The sequence below is a fragment of the Bufo gargarizans genome, chromosome 7 (genome assembly GCF_014858855.1).
Source record: "Bufo gargarizans isolate SCDJY-AF-19 chromosome 7, ASM1485885v1, whole genome shotgun sequence".
NCBI classification, from domain to species: Eukaryota; Metazoa; Chordata; class Amphibia; order Anura; family Bufonidae; genus Bufo; species Bufo gargarizans.
In genome coordinates, this window is record NC_058086.1 from 464531 (window position 1) to 490878 (window position 26348).

The window sequence follows — 26348 nt, forward strand, 5'->3', positions numbered from 1 at the left end:
CCCCCAATAATAAGAGCCCCTCTGTGCCAGTAATAGCCCCCAGTAATGAGAGCCCCTCTGTGTCAGTAATAACAGCCCCAGTAATAAGAGCCCCTCTATGCCAGTAATAACAGCCCCCAGTAATGAGAGCCCCTCTGTGTCAGTAATAACAGCCCCCAGTAATAAGAGCCCCTCTGTGCCAGTAATAACAGCCCCCAGTAATAAGAGCCCCTCTGTGCCAGTAATAACAGCCCCAGTAATAAGAGCCCCTCTGTGTCAGTAATAACAGCCCCCAGTAATAAGAGCCCCTCTGTGTCAGTAATAACAGCCCCCAGTAATAAGAGCCCCTCTGTGCCAGTAATAACAGCCCCCAGTAATAAGAGCCCCTCTGTGCCAGTAATAGCCCCCAGTAATGAGAGCCCCTCTGTGCCAGTAATAACAGCCCCAGTAATAAGAGCCCCTCTGTGCCAGTAATAGCCCCCAGTAATGAGAGCCCCTCTGTGTCAGTAATAACAGCCCCAGTAATAAGAGCCCCTCTATGCCAGTAATAACAGCCCCCAGTAATGAGAGCCCCTCTGTGTCAGTAATAACAGCCCCAGTAATAAGAGCCCCTCTGTGTCAGTAATAACAGCCCCCAGTAATAAGAGCCCCTCTGTGTCAGTAATAACAGCCCCCAGTAATAAGAGCCCCTCTGTGTCAGTAATAACAGCCCCCAGTAATAAGAGCCCCTCTGTGCCAGTAATAACAGCCCCCAGTAATAAGAGCCCCTCTGTGCCAGTAATAACAGCCCCAGTAATAAGAGCCCCTCTGTGTCAGTAATAACAGCCCCTCTGTGCCAGTAATAACAGCCCCCGCCAGTAATAACAGCCCCCCCTTTGCCAGTAATAACAGCCCCCCCCCCCCCTTTGCCAGTAAAAACAGCCCCCCTTTGCTGAGGACGGCGATACAGATGACTGGAGATGAGCGCTTCCACAATGGAAGCGCTCATCTCCCTGTGCTCAGCCGCCGCCGCCAGCCCGCCCCGAGGGAGAACACAAGTGCCACCTCGCCTGCCGCATATTACACTGCGAGCTGTCGGCCGCCCGGCGCCCCTGTTGCTATGGCGCCCTGTGCGGCCGCACAGCCCGCACACCCCAAAGGCCGGCCCTGCAGCTGCCATCTCTGAATGGACGTTTTAGAATTTCCATTTAGAGATAAACAACCCCCCATAGGATGTTTATATCCTATGGGCGGTTGGGAAGTGGTTAAAGAGTAACTGCCTTTTATTTTTTTAACCAATGTGTAGGGACAGTGACAGGGAACATTTTTGTAATATACTTTATTTAGGGAAAACGTATATTTGTGGTAGAAAACTGGAGCTGAAATGTCCTCTTTCATATAAGCATTGCTAAAGGACATTGTCTTCTATCGGCATAGGAGAGACGGGCTGTGCGGGAGCTGCGGGCCTCTGCCTGCCCTGCTCCTTCACAGGCTCACAGCCTTCTGGAGAGAAGAGTCTTATGGGTTTATATAGTAAATACACATTCACCCTTTTTATAAAATATGGACTCACTGACAAGCGTGGCCAGAGCCTTACCCCTGCACTCCCGCCGGGAGCGATGCCTGTGTGAGCGGTAAGCGTCTCTCCTATGCTGCTAGAAAACGGATGTGCGTTAGCAAAACTGATTTGAAAGACTGTCGCTAAGGGACATTTCAGCCCAATTTTTCTACTAAAAATAAATGTTTTCCCTAAATAAAGTTTATTGCAAAAATGGTCACTAGAAAAAAATAATTAAATGGCTTTTCTCTTTAAATACATTTTTATGACCTTTCAGTAACTGCCACCGTTCGCGCTAAATAATGACTTTTGTAAGATGCAAATGAGCCTGTAGGTGCTAGTGGGGCGTTGCTGCAGCACCTCTAGGCTCCTGTCCTCTCACCGTTTGGCACGCCCTTGAAAGGTGATTGACATCCTTGGTCTTCTCTGTTCTCCGCAAATCCCGCGCCTACGCTGTCCATTTTAGTATTAGTCGCACGCGCAGTCATTGAAGCTGGCAGCAGGCGAGCGTCCTTTACTCATTGCGCCTAATACTAAAATGGACGGCGCAGGCACGGGATTTGCGGGGCAGGGAGGAGACCGAGGATGTCAATCACCTTTACAAGGGCATGCCAAACGGAGAGAGGACGGAGCCTCGAGGTGCTGCAGCAACGCCCCACTAGCACCTAAAGGCTCATTTGCATCTTATAAAAGTCATTATTTAGCGCAAACGGCAGCAGGCAGGGAGATATAGGTCATACAGCTATGTTCTGCTGAAAGCATATCGCTAATGGCAGCCAGCTACATAACAAATTTTCTGATGACAGAAACCCTTTAATAGAAGACAAATGTATTTTGTCCATGCACCAGAATAACAATAATAATGTTTACATAGTGCCAACATATTAGCCAGCACCTTACAATCAGAGGTATCATACATCACATCAATTATTAAGACTAGGGCTACACAACGACATTTGTCACGCAACAAAAACTGTACAACTACACTGCAACATGTGTAGAGCGACTATTTGTCACTCAACCTTTTTTGTAATCATAGTCAATGGTGTCACACTGCGACTACTCCAATCAGATAAAGAAAGGGGAGAGATACAAGTCGCAGAGGTACAGTTCACACCAACCACTATCTGCGGCCAGCACGCTAAGAACAGAGATGGATGTGCTCTACCCCACCGACACATGGCCCTACATACACAAGGATTCTGCAAACAGCCCACACAACATACAGTGAACAGGCAGGTAACAGTATTGTGTACAGTTCTGGGCTCCTGTTCAAGAAAAACATAGCAAAGCTGGAGAGAGTTCAGAGAAGGGCAATTAAAGTAATAACTGGAATGGGGGGGGACTACTAGAGTACCCAGAAAGATTAGTTCAGGAGGGGCCTGGATGTATTTCTGGAGTGCAATAATATTACAGGTTATAGTTATTAGATTTCTGGAGAAGGGTCGTTGATCCAGGGACTTATTCAGACTGCCTGATTCCTGCCCCATGCGTTTTCATACTGTTTTTAACCCCTTCCCAACATCTGCTGTACATGGACAGCACATTGAGATGTGAATTCCTGTTCTGTTCCTGCTATATGCTTCAGTATCGGTAAATACACTGATGCCGGTGCTTTAACCCTCACGTTCAGTGCTGACCGCGTGTTACGAACCAGCGAGTGTGAACCCACTGTGCCACATGTCCTACCTCCCCTAAGGGCGTTGTCTAAGTGAACCCCTCAATCTTCATAGTACCCCTGAGGGTGGGGATAGACTTTCCCGAGGGGAACACCAGGTCACTACCTCTTGGGGAGGATTGGCATACAAGGCAGCTGGTCCAGGCGGACCAGGAGGTACCTGAGCAAGGTACCAGAGGTACAGGCGTCAGCAGGCCGAGTCGTAACCAGGAGCAACAGTGCAGGACTGAAGTATGAGGCAAAGTCAAACAGGCAATAGGTCAGGGCAGGCGGCACAGGTTAGGCAATCGGTGTCGGCAACAGGAGAGTCAAGGTAAGCAGGCAGGGATCAAACAGGTAGCAGAGTCCAGGAATACATGTACGAGTCAGGAACACAAGCAGATAACAGGAACCTTAGCAGAACACAAGGACCTTGACACAGGCATCTAGGAAGGGGGCTGAGCCACTTATATATGTGCAGGAGGGCTTGGATTGGTCAGCGAGGTCACATGACCTAACCCATAAAGCACAGGAAGTGATGTGCGCCGGCCCTTAAGGAAGTGCTGCAGAGAACAAGCAGCAAGCATGCTGTGGCCAGGGCTGAGAGGAAACTGGAGTGGATCCCAGAACAACAGTGCCTACACAGAATGAGCCTAGGACTGCAGCAGTGAATGGGAAGCACTGGCAGCAGATCACTGCTGAACACGATGCCCGGGACTGCAGCGGTAAGCAGGGGGACAGCAGCATGTATGGGGTTTGTGGAGGGGGCTCTCTCCCCGTCCCCATCAGCTCCCAACGCTGTGGAGACCCAATGGCTAAGAAAGCCAGCCCAATGCCTTCTATAAGCATTGGGGCTGCCTTCTACGGAAGCCTGTGAGACCCATCCCCCTAGGTTTCACAGGCAAGCAGGTTGTCATATATTCTAATGCATTGTAGAGGGGATCAGACCCCCAAAAGTTAATGTCTTAGAGTGGGAAAAAAATAAAAAGTGTTTTTCATAATAACAAAAATAAAACTTGTAAGTAAAAAAGCAAACACCCCTTTCCTATAATAAACACATATAAAATTGTAAAAAATAGAAAACAAAAAAGAAAAACAGACATATTAGGTATCGCCGTGTCCATAATGACCAACACTATAAAAATATCATGATCTATCCCGTCAGTTGAGGCCCATAAAAAAAAAACAGCACCAGAATAGCCATTTTTGGGTCACTTTGCCTTACAAAATGTGTAGTAGCTAGGGATCAAAAAGTACAATGCACCCCACAATGGTACCACTGTAAATGTCACCTCATCCCACAAAAATGAGCCTCTGCACAAGATGATCGGCAAAAAAACAAACAAATGGCTCTCAGAAAATGGCAACACAAAAACAGCATTTTTTTTCCAAAATGCTTTTATTGTGTAACATTATAATCAAAAATTCTAAAATAGACATATTAGGTATCACTGCGTCCATAATGATCTGCTCTATGAAAAAATATCCAATGGTCTACCCATTCAGGTGAATGTTGTAAACAATTTAAAAATAAAATATGTCAAAACAGCCATTTTTTGTCACCTTTTCACCTTGAAGCTTTTCATACACTTGGAAAGGATATACGGGAGGTTGCATCAACTGTTTCATTCTCTGCAGTTTTGCCTGTGCAGAACCTTCAGCATGGCAGGAAGATGCGCATTAAGGAATTCAATGTATGGCTTGGTGAATGGTGTCTGAACCAAGGGTTTGGCTTTGTGTCTCATGTTAGCTCTTGTTGGAATGGAAAAGAACTGTACAAGAAAGATGGTTTGCATCTTTCTCTCAAGGGAACGAATGTCCTCGGTGAACAGTTCCAAGTGTTTGCTAAGAAGCATTGAAACTAGGAAAGGGGGGCAAAAGAGTGATAATCCAGCAGTCCAACTGCCCCCCGGAAAAATGCCAGAAGAGGCCAGTAGCACAAAGGTTAAGAAATGACAAGCTCAGAGTCTTGTCTACAAATGCTCGCAGTCTAGGGAATAAGCTCAATGAACTTGAGGCTATAATGGCATCTGAGAATATAGATGTAGTGGCTGTTACTGAGACGTGGTTCAAGGGGAGTAATGACTGGGATATATCAATACCAAGGTTCTCTCTATACAGGAAAGACAGAGAAGGCAAGAAGGGGAGAGGGGTGGCCCTGTATGTGAAAGATAGCATAAAATCTAATTTGATACAAGTTAGCGAGAACAATTTAGAGTAAGTTTGGGTTACCTTGCAGCTTGATAATCATAAGGTAACTCGTGTAGGTGTGATATATAGACCACCTAGCCAAGTCAAAGAATTAGATGATCTACTAGTTGAGGAAATAGCTAAAATGACATTGAAGGGGGAAGTTATCATTATGGGAGACTTCAATCTTCCAGATGTAAACTGGAAAACCAAAATAGCTAGTTCTGCCAGGAGTACAGATATTCTAAATTCCCTACTGGGATTATCTCTACAGCAAGTAGTGGAGGAGCCAACCCGGAAGGAGGCCATTTTAGATTTAGTATTCACAAATGGGAATTTGGTATCTGATATTACTGTAGGGGAAAGCTTGGGATCTAGTGATCACCAGTCAATGTGGTTTACTATAAGTACAGTGACTGAGTCATACCACACAAAAACAAAAGTTTTAGATTTTAGAAAAACTGACTTTTCTAAAATTAGATTAGTGGTATACGAGTCCCTATCAGACTGGAACAGTTTTATTGGAGTCCAGGAGAAATGGGACTACTTAAAAGTGGCACTATTGAAGGCAACAGAAAATTGCATTAGGCTTGTCAGTAAAAGCATAAAAAGGAAGAGACCACTGTGGTACTCAGCAGAAGTGGCCAAAATCATTAAAAACAAAAAGATAGTATTTAGGAATTATATTTAAAAAAAAGAGGATGACAGACAAATTTATAAGATTAGGCAGAGAGAGGCCAAACAAGTTATAAGAGCTTCTAAAGCACAGGCAGAAGAGAAATTAGCTCAGTCAGGAAAAAAAGGCGATAAGGCATTCTTCAGATACATAAATTAAAAAAGGAAACTAAAACAAGGAATTACCAAATTAAAAACTAAAGAAGGAAGGTATATGGAAGAAGATAAAGAACTAGCTGGCTGCCTCAATGAATACTTCTGTTCAGTTTTTACAAAGGAAAATGAAGGAGAAGGACCTCAGTTAGGAAAGAAGACTAATGAATCTTTTGACGCATGTGTCTTTACAGAGGAAGAGGTTCTAAGTCAACTGTCTAAAATTAATACAAATAAGTCACAGGGGCCTGATGAGATACACCCAAAGCTATTAAAAGAGCTCAGCGGTGAACTAGCAAAATCATTAACAGATTTATTTAACCAATCACTGGCAACAGGAGTCGTCCCAGAAGATTGGAAATTAGCAAATGTTGTGCCCATTCACAAGAAAGGTAGTAGGGAGGAATCGGGCAACTATAGGCCAGTAAGCCTGACATCGATAGTGGGGAAATTAATGGAAACCATACTTAAGGAGAGGATTGTGGACCATCTAAAATCCCATGGATTGAAAGATGAAAAACAGCATGGGTTTACTTCAGGGAGATCATGTCAAACTAATCTTATTGATTTTTTTGATTGGGTGACTAAAATAATAGATGGAGGAGGTGCAGTAGACATCACTTATCTAGACTTTAGTAAGGCTTTTGATACTGTCCCACATAGAAGGCTTATCAATAAAGTGCAGTCATTGGGCGTGGACTCCCATATTGTTGAATGGATTAGGCAGTGGCTGAGGGACAGGCAACAGAGGGTTATAGTCAATGGAGTATATTCAGACCAAGGTCTTGTTACCAGTGGGGTACCTCAGGGATCTGTTCTGGGACCCATATTGTTTAATATCTTTATCAGCGAAATTGCAGAAGGCCTCAATGGTAAGGTGTGTCTTTTTGCTGATGACACAAAGATTCGTAACAGGGTTGATGTTCCTGGAGGAATACACCAAATGGAAAAGGACTTAGGAAAACTAGAGGAATGGTCAAAAATCTGGCAACTAAAATTTAATGTTGATAAGTGCAAGATAATGCACCTGGGACGTAAAAACCCAAGAGCAGAATATAAAATCAGTGATACAGTCCTAACCTCAGTATCTGAGGAAAGGGATTTAAGGATCATTATTTCAGAAGACTTAAAGGTAGGCAGACAATGTCACAGAGCAGCAGGAAATGCTAGCAGAATGCTTGGGTGTATAAGGAGAGGCATTACCAGTAGAAAGAGGGAGGTGCTCATGCCGCTCTACAGAGCACTAGTGAGACCTCATTTGGAGTATTGTGCTCAGTACTGGAGACCATATCTCCAGAAGGATATTGATACTTTGGAGAGAGTTCAGAGAAGAGCTACTAAACTGGTACATGGATTGCAGGATAAAACTTACCAGGAAAGATTAAAGGACCTTAACATGTATAGCTTGGAAGAAAGACGAGACAGAGGGGATATGATAGAAACTTTTAAATACATAAAGGGAATCAACAAGGTAAAAGAGGAAAGAATATTTAAAAGAAGAAAAACTGCTACAAGAGGACATAGTTTTAAATTAGAGGGGCAAAGGTTTAAAAGTAATATCAGGAAGTATTACTTTACTGAGAGAGTAGTGGATGCATGGAATAGCCTTCCTGCAGAAGTGGTAGCTGCATATACAGTGGATGAGTTTAAGCATGCATGGGATAGGCATAAGGCCATCCTTCATATAAGATAGGGCCAGGGGCTATCCATAGTATTTAGTATATTGGGCAGACTAGATGGGCCAAATGGTTCATATCTGCCGACACATTCTATGTTTCTATGTTTCTACCTTGCCCTACAAAAAGCGTAATAGTGAGCGGCCAGAAAGTACTATGTACCCCAAAATGATACGAATGGAGACGTGAACTCATACTACAAAAAATTTACCTAAACACAAGACGATTGTCAGAAAAATGTAAAAAAATACATCTCTCAGAAAATGGTTTTATTGTGTAAGATTGCAGAAAAATAGACATATTAGGTAAAAAATATAAATAAAATTACATGTGGGAAATGTTCATTAATAACTACTTTATGAAGTAAAGTAAAAATAGTGAATTTTTCCAAATTTTCGGTAATTAAAAAAATAAAATAAAGGTAAAACATATCAACGCAAATTTACCTTTAGCATAAAGTACATTGTGTTACGAGAAAACAATCTCAGAATAGCTTGGATAAGTAAAAGCGTTCCAAAATTATTACCACAAAAAGTGACACGTCAGATTTGTAAAAAAATAGGCTCTGCCAGGAAGGTGAAAAAAGGCTGTATCCTGAAGGGGTTGAAGACAAAATCAGGTGTGAATCATAAAAGAAAACACTACTTCGACTGATCCTGTGGCCGGACCCTAACTATTCCTACTGTAAAGCCTACAATAAAACTGGCCACCTGTAAACAGTAACCTATATATACTGTAAAACAAAATCCAGACTTTTTCTTTGCAAAATCAATGGAATAATTTATGTTTCGTAAACAAGAGCATTTGCACCATATGTTTTTGGAACAGAAAGAGCAGAATATAAATCAGAGTTGTAACCTTTGGATTTCATAATCCTTCTCAGGAGTTATATGGAACATGAAAAGGAAACTCTTTTCCCCTGGGTATTAGAGAGTTTTACACATACAATGGACAATGATTTAAACTTGGGCCTCATTGGTAAGCCAGTGTTCAGAAATGCTTCAGCTGTGTGAAATGCTTAAGCACTGGATTTCTGTATTGTATCATGCAGATGCTTGAACTGGTAAGATGGAGGTGGTGCAGCCTCAAGCCCGTACAGTTAATGCACTGGGCAGTGCTCTGTGCATTAAACCTCTATGATTGCACATGATGGAGCCCTACGGCTCCACATGGACTTCATGTGCCACTGGGCAATGCCACTTTACAGCACTGTACAGAAAAATTATCTTGAAACAAAGAGTTACAGACAGGGCTAGTCATTGCGTCACACACGTATGCAAATATAACATTATATATATAACATGGGCATATACAGTATTGCACATATTCTTTAAGTTCCACCATATGCTATGCATACCAGCCATCTTCTTTGAGATCACTCCTCCAGATCGATTTCTAATGCAATTTGGGTGGTCCTCTGTGTGGGTAGTCCACTGTATGGAAGTATGTATATACTGTATATAGTGCACAGTAATGTGTGAATTACTTTTGAAGGAACTCGGTGGGGAGGTTTTACTAAAAATCTTAGAGAACTAACCACAGAGCTTGTGTGGATGTAGGCTTTCTCAGATCCTTCTCTCTCTTCATGTAATTCCAGACCGATTTGATGATGTTTAGATCAGGGCTCTGTGGCGGCCACATCATCACTTCCAGGACTCCTTCTTCTTCCTTACTCTGATGATATTACTTAGTGACATTGGCAGTATGTTTGGGGTCATTGTCCTGGTTCATAGAAATTTGAAGCCAATCAGATGCCTCCCTGATGGTATTGTATAATGAGTAAGAATCTGCTTGTATTTTTTAGCATTCAGGACACCATTAATTCTGACAAAATCCCTAACTCCATTTGCTAAAATGTAGCCCCAACCTTGCAAGGAACCTCCACCATGCTTCACTGTTGCCAGAAGACACTGACTATTTTACCACTCTCCTGCTGTTCGGCAAACAAACTGCCTGTCACGGACGTTCCCGCGACAGGTGGCAGGAGATCGGTGAGACTGGCAACACATGGTTTGCCCTGTGGATCAATAGGCGTCTGTGTTGTTTCTGGTATGTCCACACCCCTTGCTTCAGGTGTTGCTAATGTGGTCATTTAACCTTCCTTATTTATAGTTGCTTCTCCCACTATGCTGTGCGGTTTATAGCTTCAGTTCAGTTGTGACTTGCTGGTGTGTGGATCTCGGCAGAGTTCGTGGTGCTTCCATAGCTCATTTGAAGTTAAGTCTTTCCTATTCCTTCTTGTATTTTCTTTGGGTTCTGTGTGTTGCGTTTCCCTATTGTTTGTATTAGGCCTGAAGGAGACTCCTGTTCGTCCTTCCTTTTGGAGGAACAGGTAGTTTCGTCACCTGGCATTAGAACCAGGGTCCTATAGGGCTAGATAGGAGTCTAGGTATTCCTGGGTATGAACACACTTATCTCTGGGGTCTGTTCATACTAGTAGTCAGTCAGGATCTTGGCTAGGGTTTTACTAGGAGGTGTCCTTCTTCCTTCCCTAGTTCTCAGGCCCGATTCCCTGGTTCTCCCTTCCCTCTTATGCTCAGTGTGGTATATCCCCCCCCATGCCAAAACTAATTTTTGTTTGTGTGCAGCCACAGATCCTATTGCTGCACTGGCAGGTCAGCTGCAAGGGCTATCTTGGAGGTAGCTGACCTCCGCACGACTGTCTCGCAGATGCAGAGACAACAGGCTGCTGGTCCTAGTGGTGGTGGTTACCAGGCCTGTCTTGAACCTAAAGTTGCCCTCCCGGACAGATTCTTTGGGGGACGTGATAATTTCATTTTGTTTAGGGAGGTGTCCAAACTGTATTTTAGGCCACGTCCACACTCATTTGTGGATGAGAAACAGAAAGTCGGTGTGGTTATTTCCTTGCTTAAGGGGGATGCGCAGTCATGGGCTTTTTCTCTGCTGTCTGGATCACAGTCTCTCCGGGCGGTAGATGAATTTTTTTGAAGCTTTGGGTCTTATCTATGATGATCTGGATCGGACCTCTCTAGCCGAAACCAAGATGCGCGGCCTTCGTCAGGGTGATCGTTCCACTGAGATTTATTGCTCTGAGTTTAGGAGGTGGAATGATCCTGCCCATGGGCGTAGGGATCACCATAGCAGCCATAGCAATGGCTATGGGGCCCAACGCCACTGGGGGCCCGGGCCGCCGGCTAAGGATTATTATTATTTTTTAATTCATGTGGCGTAGCTACAGGGGTCCTAGGCCCCTCTGGGACAGACAGAGAAAGCGCTATCTGCAGGGCCTGCAGGCTGTGGGCGGTGCAATAAGGCGCAGCCGGAGGCAGAGAGGCATACCTGCAATGAGGAGATGGAGTGGTCCCGCTCCCAGTCTGGGTGGCAGTCCAACTGGCCGGAAGTGGAGGAGGCGAGGCGTACAGCGAAGCTGCGTGCTGCTGGGCCTGGCAGCGCTGCTGGAGTGTGGGCATGCAGACGTTCAAGTGGCTGTGAGGTGAGGGCTGGCTGACTCTGGGACTGGTAAAACTTACTGTGGAGTCCTGGACCATTATATCTGGGGAGGAGGGGGAAGCAGCACCCTGGAGGTCTGGACCAGTACATTTAAGGAGAAGGGGGAGCAGGACCCTGGAGGTCTGGACCAGTACATTTAAGGAGAAGGGGGGAGCAGGACTCTGGAGGTCTGGTCTGGACCATTATATAGGGGGGAAAAGGACACTGGAGGTCTGGACCATTATATCTGGGGAGGAGGGGGGAGTGGGATTCCCGAGGTCTGGACCATTATATCTGGGTAGGAGGGGGGAGCAGGACCTTGGAGGTCTGGACCATTATATTTAAGAAGGGGGGAGCAGGACCCTGGAGGTCTGGACCATTATATTTAAGGAGAAGGGGGAGCAGGATCCTAGAGGTCTGGACCATTATATTTAAGGAGAAGGGGGAGCAGGATCCTAGAGGTCTGGACCATTATATAGGGGGGAACAGGACACTGGAGGTCTGGACCATTCTATTTAGGGGGAGCAGGACCCTGGATGTCTGGACCATTATATTTAGGGAGGAGGGGGAAGCAGGACACTGGAAGTATGGACCATTCTATTTAGGGGGGAGCAGGACCCTGGAGGTCTGGACCATTATTTAGGGAGGAGGGGGGAGCAGGACCCTGGAGGTCTGGACCATTATATTTAAGGAGCAGGGGGGGATTAGGACCCTGGAGGTCTGGACCATTATATTTAAGAAGGGGGGAGCAGGACCCTGGAGGTCTGGACCATTATATTTAAGGAGAAGGGGGGAGCAGGATCCTGGAAGTCTGGACCATTATAGAGGGGGGAACAGGACACTGGAGGTCTGGACCATTCTATTTAGGAGGGAGCAGGATCCTGGAGGTCTGGACCATTATATTTAGGGAGGAGGAGGAAGCAGGACCCTGGAGGTCTGGACCATTATATAGGGAGGAGCAGGACCCTGGAGGTCTGGACCATTATATATTTGGAGTAGGGGGAAGCAGGATCCTGGAGGTCTAGACCATTATATATGGGGAGTAGGGGGAAGCAGGATCCTGTATGTCTGGACCATTATATATGGGGAGTAGGGCGAAGCATGAACCTGGAGGTCTGGACCATTATATAGGCAGGAGGGGGGAGCAGGACACTTGATGTCTGGACCATTATATCTGGGTACTGGCGGTGGAAGATTAAGGGTGGGAGGTCTAGGAGGGGTGTGGGGATGTTGGGGTGGGAGGTCCTGGAAGGGTGTTTGGGTGGGAGCTCTGGAAGGGGTGGGGGTCTGAGAGGTATGTGGGGGTGGGAGATCCGGGAGAGGGGGGCCCATAAAAAAATGTTGCTATGGGGCCCAGTCATTTCTAGCTACACCCCTGATCCTGCCCTCCGTAGCCAGTTTTGTCAAGGGTTATCAGAGAGGCTGAAGGACGCTTTGGCCTTTCATGAAACCCCAGTGTCTCTGACGGCTGCTATGTCTCTTGCTATACGCATGGATAGACGCATGAGAGAGGGATTTAGGGGCCCCCACTCTCAGGATGTACCATCACATGATGTATCGTCTGATACTTTGGGTGAAGCTACTCCTGGGTTTATGTCTGGGGACAAACTCATGCAATTAGGGGGAGCTGCTCCTGGATCCGCTTTTAAGCATACTAGTAATAGGAAGAGAGGGTGTTTTTTCTGCGGACAAAAGGGACATCTTATCAGAGTATGTGCATGCATTCAACGGCAAAAAGAAAAAATAGGGTCATTTAATTCCCATCTGACTGTTGGAGGAGTAAGAGGAGAGTCAGAAAATGTGCATTTGTCTTTTACTGGTAGTACTCAATTTCTCCTGGTGGCTGAGGTGGCGCTAGAGTAAAAAACTGTGGGGTTTGAAGTGTTTATCGATAGCGGGGCCGGGGTGAACCTTACTGTTGCTCAGTTCATCCATATGCATGGGTTGTCACCAAGTGCATTAGAAATAAACATTCCTGTTTTTGCTATTGATTCTTCACCTCTAGCTCAGAAGTGTTTATTTCAAGTGGTTCATGATACAAGATTAAGAGTGGGTGACTTTCATTGGCAAGCTAGACAGATTTTGGATTGGGGTGATTATTGCGTTGACAATTGTCTGAATACTTCCTTTTCTGTTTTAACTACTAAGACATTACCCTCTTTTATATCTGATTTTGCCGATGTATTTTCTGAGAGTGGATGCCATTATTTACCTCCGCATCGGGACTATGATTGCCCTATCAATCTTATTCCCGGAGCTAAATTGACAAAATCTAGGTTGTATAACCTTTCTGAACCTGAAAGACAGGCCATGAGAGAGTATATTGCAGAGAGTTTGGCTAAAGGATACATAAGACCTTCCAAGTCTCCAGTGGCAGCAGGGTTCTTTTTTTGTTAAAAAAAAAAGGATGGAGGTCTTCGGCCATGTCTGTATTTCTGTGAACTCAATTGGATTACTGTCCGTGATCCTTACCCTCTTCCTTTGATTCCTGATTTGTTTAACCAGATCATTGGTGCCAAGGTGTTCTCCAAGTTGGACTTAAGAGGGATATATGGCTAGGATCAAGGAAGGGGATGAATGGAAGACTGCTTTTAATACTCCTGAGGGGCTGTCATGTCGTATTGTTTGACCATGACGCGATTGCCGTGCAGACTGGTTGCCAGGGGCAACGAGTAGTTTTCGGTTTGCACGTGCACTTCCCCTTAGGTGATTCTTCCTGCTGTTTGGTGAGTGTGAGGTTAATTTCCTGACTTGGTGTGGATCAGTGTGTGGTCTCTTGGAGCTATTTAGCCTAGGCTTGTTGCATGGAGGTTAGTTGTGCTCTAGCCTTGCTTTGGGCTGGAAGCTATGCTCCTTGAGGGCCACCTTGTTGGACATCAAGGTATTTTAGCAATGTCATCCCTATGTCTTCTCCATGAGTCCTCCCATCCTTATGTGTCTGTTTGGTGTGGGTTTGATTTGGGATTTGGTTGTTATGTCTTGTGCTTTGTTACATGTCTGGTCTGTTGATGTTGTGTCCAGCATGTCAGCTAGACATTTCCCCTGTTCGTCTTCTGAACCTAAAGACATTAGCAGCCTTGCTGTCACGGCTGTTTGTGAGCAACAAGAGTATACACAGAACAAAGAGCTACTGACCGGACCCAAACTAGGGAAGATAAAGGGTGACCCCTGTCAGACCCTCAAAGCTCTCCCTATGCTGCTAAAGCACATGCCCGGATCCAAATGGTGGAACGAGGCATGCCCGCGTACCTAAGACTGATGACCACTGTAACCCCTACAATAGTGGAATGGGCACGGCCACCGGTGCCCTGCTCAGTATATGGAGGGAACCGTGGCCACCTCAGATCCAGTCAGAAAATAACCAGGTACACAACAATGTCTGCACACTTAGCTGAAGGAGCTGCAGCCGCAGAGAAGATGGATCCAAGGACAGCTGGCAATATCCGGAGTGCTTGCTGCAGCAGAACACAGGTCCAGTGAACTGATAGCTTACAAGTGAAGATACTGAGGCAAGAGCTACAACTGAAATGAGAAATATAATCCACGCCCTACAATAGGAGGAGGGGTGATTTAAAGGCAGGGAAATCAAACGCAGGAGGAACAGCTGGGAGTAAAGACCTCATCTCAGGGGTGGAGAAACAGAGCAGTGAGAACTCCTCCAAGCTCTACGTGACATCATCACAGGGGTGGAGAAACAGAGCTGTGAGAACGTCTCACAGCTCTGGTAGTGACACTTGCCTGGAGCCACCTTGCTTCAGTGTCCACATGGGGGTCGTTGTTGTGTGGTTATTCCATCTTTGCTGCGGCAGGTAAGTGTTTGATGTTCCGTTGTTACATTGTGTTCTTACCTGACAGACAATGCAGCAACTGCATTTCTCCCTGTCTGCAACTGGGCCGCTGGAGACGCCTTTCAATACAATAAATTGTATGCAACATTAGAGAAATTTGTTTTTATATGAGATGCAGTTTTTGGGCTACCTGCTGTCATCTTCAGGTTTTTCGAATGGATCTAGAGAAAGTCAGTGCTGTATTGGACTGGGATCAAACTGAAAATCTGAAGGCTCTTATGCGGTTTTTGGGATTCACCAACTATTACCAAAAATGTATTCAGAATTATTCGACAATAGTAAAACCCTTAACTGACATGACTAAGAAAGGAAAAAAATTCACAGCTAAGACGGTATCCCGTCAGAGAGAGTAATGACCACAGGTGGTATATATGTATAATTATTATAGTCACAGGGTACACCTGTTATAAAACGTAGCCTTTAATATAGATCACATATAAAATAACAAACTCCCACAAACAAAAACAACACAGAAAAATAACAAAAAATAACACCATAATGGCACATCAAGGATACGTACTGTAGTGCTCAGTGGCACTGAACGGTGATAGGCAGGGTTTTGGTCATTGGTTTGGGCCTATCCCTATATGTGGCCCTATACTCAATGGCCCTGCCTATAAACGGAATGGCCGCCCTCATAAGGGCGATCCTGTATTCTGGAACCTCCTGATAGGCCCTAGGCTGACCCTATGATGTTGGTAAGACCCTAAGTGGTGGCCTAATCTAGGTACACAGAAAAAAATAATAAATTTACAGTACAGAGAGCAATGGACCACCACAACCGTGGATACCATATGTGTAAGTGGAAAAATGCTCAAGATGTTTCGTCATAAACGGTACAAGAATAACCACATGCGTGATTATCTATATATATCATCTCATGAAAATATATATGTATATTATTTACACACCACGATGCCAGACACATTTATTGATGCAGATGTGTTCTCCAAATATACACGTTTGACGCCATAGGTTGCCTCGTAGATTGGTGGCATACAGTCAGGCGCCAAAGTCCCTATGTGTTTCACCCTTATTGATGGCTGGGTTCCTCAGGGGACATTTAATTTAATGCTGTATTTGGCATCAATACTTCATTCAGAGTGGCAGAGCAATCAGCAAGGCCCTCAGTTATGATGACATAGTTTCAGCTACTTGTTATAGGTAGCCTGATAGGTCCAATGTATTTAAATAGCTTGTCAAGTCAGACATAAGGACCGCACACGGCACAAATGTGTTAGTCACTCGCCATTGGGAGTACAGTGCATGGGAATATGACCGTAAAAAGTCAAACTACCGGACAGATTCCAAGACATATGCAAATAGGTAGTCCCAATATATGCTGTTAGAGTGAGGACCTCTAGAAAAAGTCACATATGTGTGATAACATGTACAATTGTATACAAGTAACAAGATACTACTTGCGTATCTGACCAAGCTTGGACGATCCCAAACTGTCCAAAGGATTTGCAGTGTTGCCCCTGCTCATCCATCAGTGGCTCATGCGCAATCTGTGGGGAGCCAATAAAAATAGATAATATTAGCCAGAGCCTGTTTCTTACGAAGTATGACTGACCTGTTTGCTTGAGGAACTCACAATTAATGGTGCTTCACTGGTCCTGTGTGTGAGCTCGCCATGCAGAGCCAGCTGTCTGGTTTAAATAGCCTGCGCTCACTACCTGGTGGGAGGGGCCAATATCGGCACTACCCATCTCTGTAACACCCAGAATGGGCGTGACACTATGAAGTGTGCTGCCCTCCGTCAGACAATGCCTAGGCAACCTGATGTTTTAGTGACGATCATGTGACTTAATTTCGTCGTCCACGCACGTCAGGGAGTGCAAATCCTTTGGACAGTTTGGGATCGTCCAAGCTGGGTTGGATACGCAAGTAGTATCTTGTTACTTGTATAATATTACACATGTTATCAAACATATGTGACTTTTTCTAGAGGTCCTCACTCTAACAGCATATATCGGGACTACCTATTTGCATGTGTCTTGGAATCTGTCCGGTAGTTTGACTTTTTACGGTCATATTCCCATGCACTGTACTCCCAATGGCGAGTGACTAACACATTGGTGCCGTGTGCGGTCCTTATGTCTGACTTGACAAGCTTTTTAAATACATTGGACCTATCAGGCTACCTATAACAAGTAGCTGAAACTACGTCATCATAACTGAGGGCCTTGCTGATTGCTCTGCCACTCTGAATTAAGTATTGATGCCAAATACAGCATTAAATTAAATGTCCCCTGAGGAACCCGGCCATCAATAAGGGTGAAACACGTAGGGACTTTGGTGCCTGACTGTATGCCACCAATCTACGAGGCAACCTATGGCGTCAAACGTGTATATTTTTCAGAACACATCTGCATCAACAAATGTCTGGCATCGTGGTGTGTAAATAATATACATAGATATTTTCATGAGATGATTTATATATAGATAATCACGCATGTGGTTATTCTTGTACCGTTTATGACGAAACATCTTGAGCATTTTTCCACTTACATATATGGTATCCACGGTTGTGGTGGTCCATTGCTCTCTGTACTGTAAATATATTTTTTTTTTCTGTGTACCTAGATTAGGCCACCACTTAGGGACTTACCAACATCATAGGGTCAGCCTAGCGCCTATCAGGAGGTTCCAGAATACGGGATCGCCCTTATCAGGGTGGCCATTCCGTTTATAGGCAGGGCCATTGAGTATAGGGCCACATATAGGGATAGGCCCAAACCAACGACCAAAACCCTGCCTATCACCGTTCAGTGCCACTGAGCACTACAGTACGTATCCTTGATGTGCCGTTATGGTGTTTTTTTTTGTTATTTTTCTGTGTTGTTTTTGTTTGTGGGAGTTTGTTATTTTATATGTGATCTATATTAAAGGCTACATTTTATAACAGGTGTACCCTGTGACCAGGGGCGTAACTAGAAGTGACTGAGCCCCACAGCAAATATTTGTAAGGGCCCCCCTCAGTGCGCTTCGCACCTCCCTCCTGTGTAAACCCCACTCCTTTGGCACAGTGTAGCGGTATACTGTATATTGTGTGGCACAGTATAGAGGTATACTGTATATTGTGTGGCACAGTGTAGCGGTATACTGTATATTGTGTGGCACAGTGTAGAGGTATATTGTGAGGCACAGTGTAGAGGTATACTGTATATTGTGTGGCACAGTGTAGCGGTATACTGTATATTGTGGGGCACAGTGTAGAGGTATACTGTATATTGTGTGGCACAGTAGCAGTATACTGTATATTGTGAGGCACAGTGTAGAGGTATACTGTATATTGTGGGGCACAGTGTAGCAGTATACTGTACATTGTGGGGCACAGTATAGAGGTATACTGTACATTGTGGGGCACAGTATAGAGGTATACTGTATATTGTGGGGCACAGTGTAGGCTATATGTGCATAACATAAACATACTCCACATGAACACTTAGGGCCGTTTCACACGAGCGGATGCCGTGCGTGGCATCCGCTCCGTGAAAGAGTGCCAAGACCCGCTGCAGACTGCAGAGGCACGGAGCAGTAACATGACTGTTAATGCTCCGTGCCTGTCTGTGATCTCTTTCCTACGAAATCACAGTGACAACTGTGATTTCGTAGGAAAGAGATCACAGACAGGCACGGAGCATTAACAGTCATGTTACTGCTCCGTGCCTCTTCAGTCTGCAGCGGGTCTTGGCACTCTTTCACGGAGCGGATGCCACGCACGGCATCCGCTCGTGTGAAACGGCCCTTACAGTTACTTGGCTTGGCCCTTGGGGGATCTCGGACGCCACTTCCACACTTTGGCCGGGGGCTCGGCGGAGCTGATGTTGTGTTTTATCCTAATGAGAAAGATTTTATAATAAGGATTTGGAGAAGGGGCAGAGGGATAGCAGAGCAGGGAGAGGCTGGTGCTGCTACTAGGGGGTCATACCATGGGGCAGTAATAAAACCCACCATAATGCCCCCCCCAGTAGTAATAATTCTCCTTATAATGTGACAGTGCAAAAATACCCCCTTGTAATGCCCCCAGTTGAGCTAATGTCCCCATAGTGCCTCCATAATGTGCCAGTATAAAATACCCCTATATAGTGCCCCCAGTAAATTCCCCCATAGTGCTCCTCTCCCCCCTTCCTGCTAGTGCCCCCCAAAATGTACCAGTATAAAATGCCCCATATATAGTGCCCCAGTAGATGCCCCTCAGTGTCCGGCCTCTGATAGGCTGCCGGCCTAGTGTCCCCCATAATGCCCCCCAATAATGTGCCAGTAAGTGCCCCCCATCATGTGCCAGTATCAAGTGCCTCTCCCCCCCCCCACATGTCCCAGTATCATAGTGCCATCTCCCCCCATGTGCCAGTATCAAGTGCCTCTCTCCTTCCCACCCTCCATGTGCCAGTATCAAGTGCCTCTCTCTTCCCCCCATGTGCCAGTATCATAGTGCCATCTCCCCCGCAAAAAAGTGCCAGTATTAAGTGCCTCTCCCCCCCATGTGCCAGTATCATAGTGCCAACCCCCCCACATATCAGTATCAAGTGCCTCTCTCCTCCCCCCCATGTCCCAGTATCATAGTGCCATCCCCCCCCCCCACTAAAAAGTGCCAATATCAAGTGCCTCTCTCCCTCCCCCCTCCCCATGTGCCAGTATCAGGTGCCTCCCCCCCCCCATGTGCCAGTATCAAGTGCCAACCCCCCCTCTCCCCTCCAGGTGCCAGTATCAGGTGCCTCCCCCCCCCCTATGTCCCAGTATCATAGTGCCATCTCCCCCCCCCACCACAAAAAAAGTGCCAGTATCAAGTGCCTCTCTCCCTCCCCCCCCATGCCAGTATCAGGTGCCTCTCCCCCCCCCCATGCCAGTATCAGGTGCCAACCCCACTCCCCCCCCCATGTGCCAGTATCAGGTGCCTCTTTCCCCCCCATGTGCCAGTATCAGGTGCCAACCCCCCTCCCCCCCAGGTGCCAATCAGGTGCCAACCCCCCTCCCCCCATGTGCCAGTATCAGGTGCCACTGCCAGTATCAGGTGCCTCCCGCTCCCCCATGGCAGTAACAGTCGGGTATTAAAAAAAATAAAATAAACACTTCTACTTACCTCCATGTCAGCGATGCGATGCAGCCTCTTCCTGTGTCCCGCCTTGTATGTCCTTATATGGAGTCAGTGCTTGTATTTCAGAAAAGAGTCTGCTGGGATTCGAACCCACGACCTTCTGCTTCAGAGGCAGAGCAGCTAACCACTAGACCATACCAGCTGCCTTGATGCTGGCTGAAAAAATATGAGACTTCTACTGTTATAGCTGGCTAAGTGTACATCTATACACATGGCAGCTGCTCATATATAGAGATGTAGCAGAGCTGAATGTGCTGAGACAGCTGTCATATACAGATATAGCAGTATCTCAGATATATCTCTATATGACAGCTGTTCCAGCACACTCAGCTCTGCTATATCTCTATATATGATAGCTGCCCCAGCAAACCCAGCTCTGCTACATCTATGCATATGACAGCTGCCCAAACACACCCAGCACTGCTATATCTCTATATGACAGCTGTCCCAGCACACTCAGCTCTGCTATATATATATGACAGCTGCCCCAGCAAACCCAGCTCTGCTACATCTATACACATGACAGCTGCCCAAACACACCCAGCACTGCTATATCTCTATATGACAGCTGCCCCAGCACACTCAGCTCTGCTATATCTCTATATATGATAGCTGCTCCAGCACAACCAGCCCTGCTACATCTATATATCTCTAAGTATTGCTATACAGTAGATAGATATATAGAGATATAGCAGAGCTGAGTGTGCTGGGGCAGCTGTCATGTGTATAGATGTAGCAGAGCTGGCTGTGTTTCGGCAGCTGTCATGTGTATAGATGTAGTAGAGCTGGGTTTGCTGGGGCAGTTGTCATATATAGAGATATAGTAGACCTGAGTGTGCTGGTGCAGCTGTCATGTGTATAGATGTAGCAGAGCTGGGTGTGTTTGGGCATCTGTCATGTATAGATGTAGTAGAGCTAGGTTTGCTGGGGCAGCTGTCATATATAGAGATATAGTAGAGCTGAGTGTGCTGGTGCAGCTGTCATGTGTATAGATGTAGCAGAGCTGGGTGTGTTTAGGCATCTGTCATGTGTATAGATGTAGTAGAGCTGGGTTTGCTGGGGCAGCTGTCATATATAGAGATATAGCAGAGCTGAGTGTGCTGGGACAGCTGTCATATAGAGATATAGCAGTTCTGGTGTGTTGGGGCAGCTGTCATGTGTATAGATGTAGCAGAGCTGGCTGTGTTTCGGCAGATGTCATGTGTATAGATGTAGTAGAGCTGGGTTTGCTGGGGCAGCTGTCATATATAGAGATATAGCAGAGCTGAGTGTGCTGGGACAGCTGTCATATAGAGATATAGCAGTGCCTGGTGTGTTGGGGGCAGCTGTCATGTGTATAGATGTAGCAGAGCTGGCTGTGTTTCGGCAGCTGTCATGTGTATAGATGTAGCAGAGCTGGGTGTGTTTCGGCAGCTGTCATGTGTATAGATGTAGTAGAGCTGGTTTTGCTGGGGCAGCTGTCATATATAGAGATATAGCAGAGCTGAGTGTGCAGGGACAGCTGTCATATACAGATATAGCAGTGCTAGGTGTGTTTGGGCAGCTGTCATGTGTATAGATGTATTTTTTATTTTTTTTCCCCAGTCAGATGTAATGCAGCCTTTATGGCTGTGAGGGTAAATGCTTTGCCACTGATTCACTGATAGATTGGAGGTTGTGGGTTTGAATCCCAGACCAGGAGACTTTTAGCAGACAGTAAGATTAGATCACACTAGCGGCTGCTGTGAAGGGGCCCTGAACACGATATTTAACTAACTTGGAAATAAACTGTCACACACGCTGCTGGGGCGCCGGGCCCCCTTGGCAGCCCGGGCCCTGAAGCAGCTGCTTCCCCTGCTTCCCCGGTAGTTACGCCACTGCCTGTGACTATGACTAAGAAAGGGACAGATGTCTCAGTGTGGTCTGATTTGGCATAGCAAGCCTTTTCTGCGATTAAGGAATGCTTCTCTTCTCCCCTATATTGGTGCAGCCGGATGTATCACAACCTTTCATTGTGGAAGCGGACGTGTTCGAGGTGGGAGTAGGAGCAGTTTTATCGCAGGGCCCGTCACCTGGTAAATTGCGTCCATGTGCCTTTTTCTCTAAAAAAAACACCTCTCTGCCACAGAGAGAAATTATGATGTGGGTAACAGAGAGTTACTGCCCATTAAGTTGGCTTTTGAGGATGGCATCATTGGTTGGAAGGGGCAATTCATCCGATCACGGTGTTCACAGAAAACAAACACCTGGCTTACCTGGAGTCGGCTAAACGACTGAACCCGAGACAAGCCAGATGGTCATTGTTTTTCACTAGATTCAATGTCCTTGTCACCTATCGTCCTGGGGTTAAGAACGTCAAGGCAGATGACTTGTCACGTAGTTTTCCTGGAGTTGGTGATTTTGAAAATCAGAGTCCTATTCTGTAGGAAGGAGTGGTGATATCTGCTCTTCACCCTGACCTAGAGGTGAAGGTGTTTGAGGCCCAGGAAGACGCAACGGATTCTTGTCCCTCTGGGAAACTGTGCCATCGGAATTGTGTCACAAGGTGTGTCCTGTTCTCACAACATGTACCCACGGGGTCTATATGCAGTTCAACAGGCAGATATCACAATTCTACTAGTTAATAAGATCAGACTTGTTTCTGTAATCTGTGGTTTTATTAACTGGCAGTAGATAAGGTAAACTACAAGAGAAATGTACATACAAGAACTGAATGTACAGCACAATGTACACAAAACTTATACAAAAACATTATTTAATCCCTTACCGACAATGCTTTAGTAAGAGACACACAATGTACAGCTGCTCCTTCCAAGAGGTGAAGGAAAAAGGAAGAAGGTGTCTGTCTCTATCCCACAAAGCCCTGCAAGCAGGAATTCAGGTGACCTAATGAATAGGCATAGTTTATAACAAGGCAGACAATGCGTTTACAGCTAAAGGTCACTAGATGGCGCTGTAGGCACACATATGAAGACACATTAACAAAACTATGCAATGGTTAGTGAAGAGAAGACAATACAAGGTGTTTGAGGAACATCACTGTACGGTTTTTACAGGACACTCTGGGAGTAGATCCACTGCCAATGTCATCTCTCATAGATTCTGGTGGCCAGGGGTTGCATAAGTGTGTTGAAGACTATGTGTCAGCCTGTAGTACCTGTGCATGTGCTAAGGTAACACATTGTCACAGGGTAATGTGGATAACAGGTACACTAGATAGACAGCATGGGATAACAGTCTAGGCCTAGAAGCTAGTGAGGGAGAGATGGTTACCTCCTAGCAATCCCTAAGTCTCTCCCTGACTCCTGACAGTATGTGCAAGCCCTGATGGTGGACGAACACATACACGCGTACCTAGACCCTGCTAAAACTGTAGCAAACCCTAGATTAGGAAACGGGGATTGAGACTGCCGGTACCTTCCACAGTGAAGGGGCCAGTGTCTCCCTGAGACCAAGACTGACACAAACAACACAGAGCAAAAGCGGAACTTAGCTTGGGAAGTAGTGAAAAGTAAGAGGCAGACTAAAATCGAGCCTCTAACCAGCAAATGAGCCGAACCTGTGGAGAGGTGGGATCCCGCCCACAACAACAAACTGAAAGGAAACACCTAGAACCTGTCAGATAGACTCACATGCAGCAAGTCTATCTGATCTCCTCAGATTTCTCACAGGGCTGGCAGTGACACACATACTCGGCTTTCCAGATGTTTATTTCTGTTGCACATCCCGTCCAGACCATGGACTCACTTATCCATGGATTTTATCACTGATCTACCTGATTCTTCAGGAAAGACAGTTATTTTGGTGGTAGTTTGTTTTAATAAAATGGTGCACTTTACAGCGTTGCCGGGCCTACCTAATGCTAAAGCACTTGCACAAGTGTCATGGTCCCTCCAGTGACAGAGGTTAGAAGTTCTGAGAGACTGGCTGCACGTTAGGTTATCTGACAGCCTATCTTTTTTCACTTGTTGCAGTGTTGTTGGTAATGACCACACCTCTTCTCTCAGGTGTAGCTTGTGGTCATTACTACTTCTCTATTTAATCTGGACTCACACTTCATACCATGCGGTTGATATTATCTGCCTGGAGTTGGAAGAGCTGGTGTGTGGTTCTCATGGGAGTTCCTGCTCATCCATTTTCTATTAAAGATAGGTGTACTTCTCTGGTATTTTGTTGCTCCCATTTGCTCGTTGTTTACTAGGCCTCAGGGGGACGCTGGTTCATTCACCTGGGAAGGAACCAGTAGACTCAGTCCCTGTCACTATTCCTAGGGATTTTCAGGGTTACTAGGGCCTAGGTTTCCTGTGTATGGATATTCCCACCTTCAGGGTCTATTCATACTGACAGGAGTCAGGGCTAGGTTTAGGGTTTACTTAGGTGGTCACATTTCCCTTTCCCTAGCCTTGAAGCCTAGTTTCTGGTCATTTTCCTTCTGTTGTCATTCTGGTGTTCCTCTCCTCCCCCTACACTGTGACAACACGTGTTTGTTGACAACATTGTGAAACTTCATGGCATTCCCTCTGACGTGGTCTTGGATCATGGGATTCAGTTTGTTTCCAGATTCTGGAAGGCTTTCTGTACTTGTCTGGGGGGGTACAACTGTCCTTTTTCTTCGGCTTTTCATCCTCAGTTGAACGGACAGACGGAACGCACTAATCAAAGTCTGGAAACTTACTTGAGATGTTTTGTCTCTGAGAACCCGTAGGAGTGGTCTTTGCTTTTGTCTTTGGCAAAATTTGACATAAACAATCGTACACAGAAGTCCACTGGTAAGTCGCCATTTTTTATGGCATATGGGTTTCACCTACAGTTTGGCACATTTTCTGGTTCTGATACTTCTGGTATCCCTGAGGAAGAACGTTTTTTGTCATCATTGTCATCTCTATGGCGAAAAATTCAAAATAACTTGATGAATATGGGCAACGAGTATAAATATGTGGCTGACAGGAAACGTATGAATGGCCTGGACCTTAAGAGTGGGTGATTCTGTGTGGCTGTCCACAAGAAACACCAAGTTGTAGGTACCTTCTTGGAAGTTGGGTTCAAGATTTATTGGTCCATAAAAGATCACTGCCATTATTAATCCTGTAGCTTTTTGTCTTGAACTTCCTCAGGCCTTGAAGATTCATAATGTGTTTCATAAATCTTTGTTGAAGAGATATGTAGAACCTTTGGAGCCATCTTTCTTGCCACCCGCTCCTGTCATGGTGGATGGTAGTTTAGAATTTCAGATCGCCAAGATAATTGACTCTCGAGTTCTCCATAGATCTCTTCAGTATCTTTTTCACTGGAAGGGTTATGGACCAGAGGAGAGGATGTGGGTACCGGCATCTGACATGAATGCTAGTCGTTTGTTTAAAGCTTTTCACAGGTCTCATCCGGATAAGGTCGGTCCTGGCTGCCCGGAGGTCACCCGTAGAAAAGGGGGTACTGTCATGGACGTTCCCGCGACAGGTGGCAGGAGATTGGTGAGACTGGCAACATGTGGTTTGATCTGACAGGTTTTCCATGTGGATAAATAGGCGTCTGTGTTGTTTCTGGTATGGCCATACCCCTTGTCCCAGGTTGCCAATGTGGTCATTTAGCCTTCCTTATTTATAGTTGCTTCTCACACTATGCTGTGCGGTTTATAGCTTCAGTTTCAGTTGTGGATTGCTGGTGTGTGGATCTCGGCGGAGTTCCTGGTGCTTCCATAGCTACTTTGAAGTTAAGTCTTTCCTTTCCCTTCTTCTATTTTCTTTGGATTCTGTGTGTTGCTTTTCCCTATTGTTTTTGTTAGGTCTGAAGGAGACTCCTGTTCGTCCTTCCTTTTAGAGGAACAGGTAGTCTCATCCCTGCCATTAGTACCAGTGTCCTATAGGGCTAGATAGCACTCTAGGTATTCCTGTGTATAAACACACCTACCTCTGGGGTCTGTTCATACTAGTAGTCAGTCAGGATCTTGGCTAGGGTTTTACTAGGAAGTGTCCTTCTTCCTTACCTAGTTCTCAGGCCTGATTCCCTGTTTCCCCCTTCCCTCTTATGCTCATGTGGTGTATCCCTCCCACACCAAAGCGTGACACTGCCTTCTGTTAGACTCCATCCAGAAAACCTGCTGTCA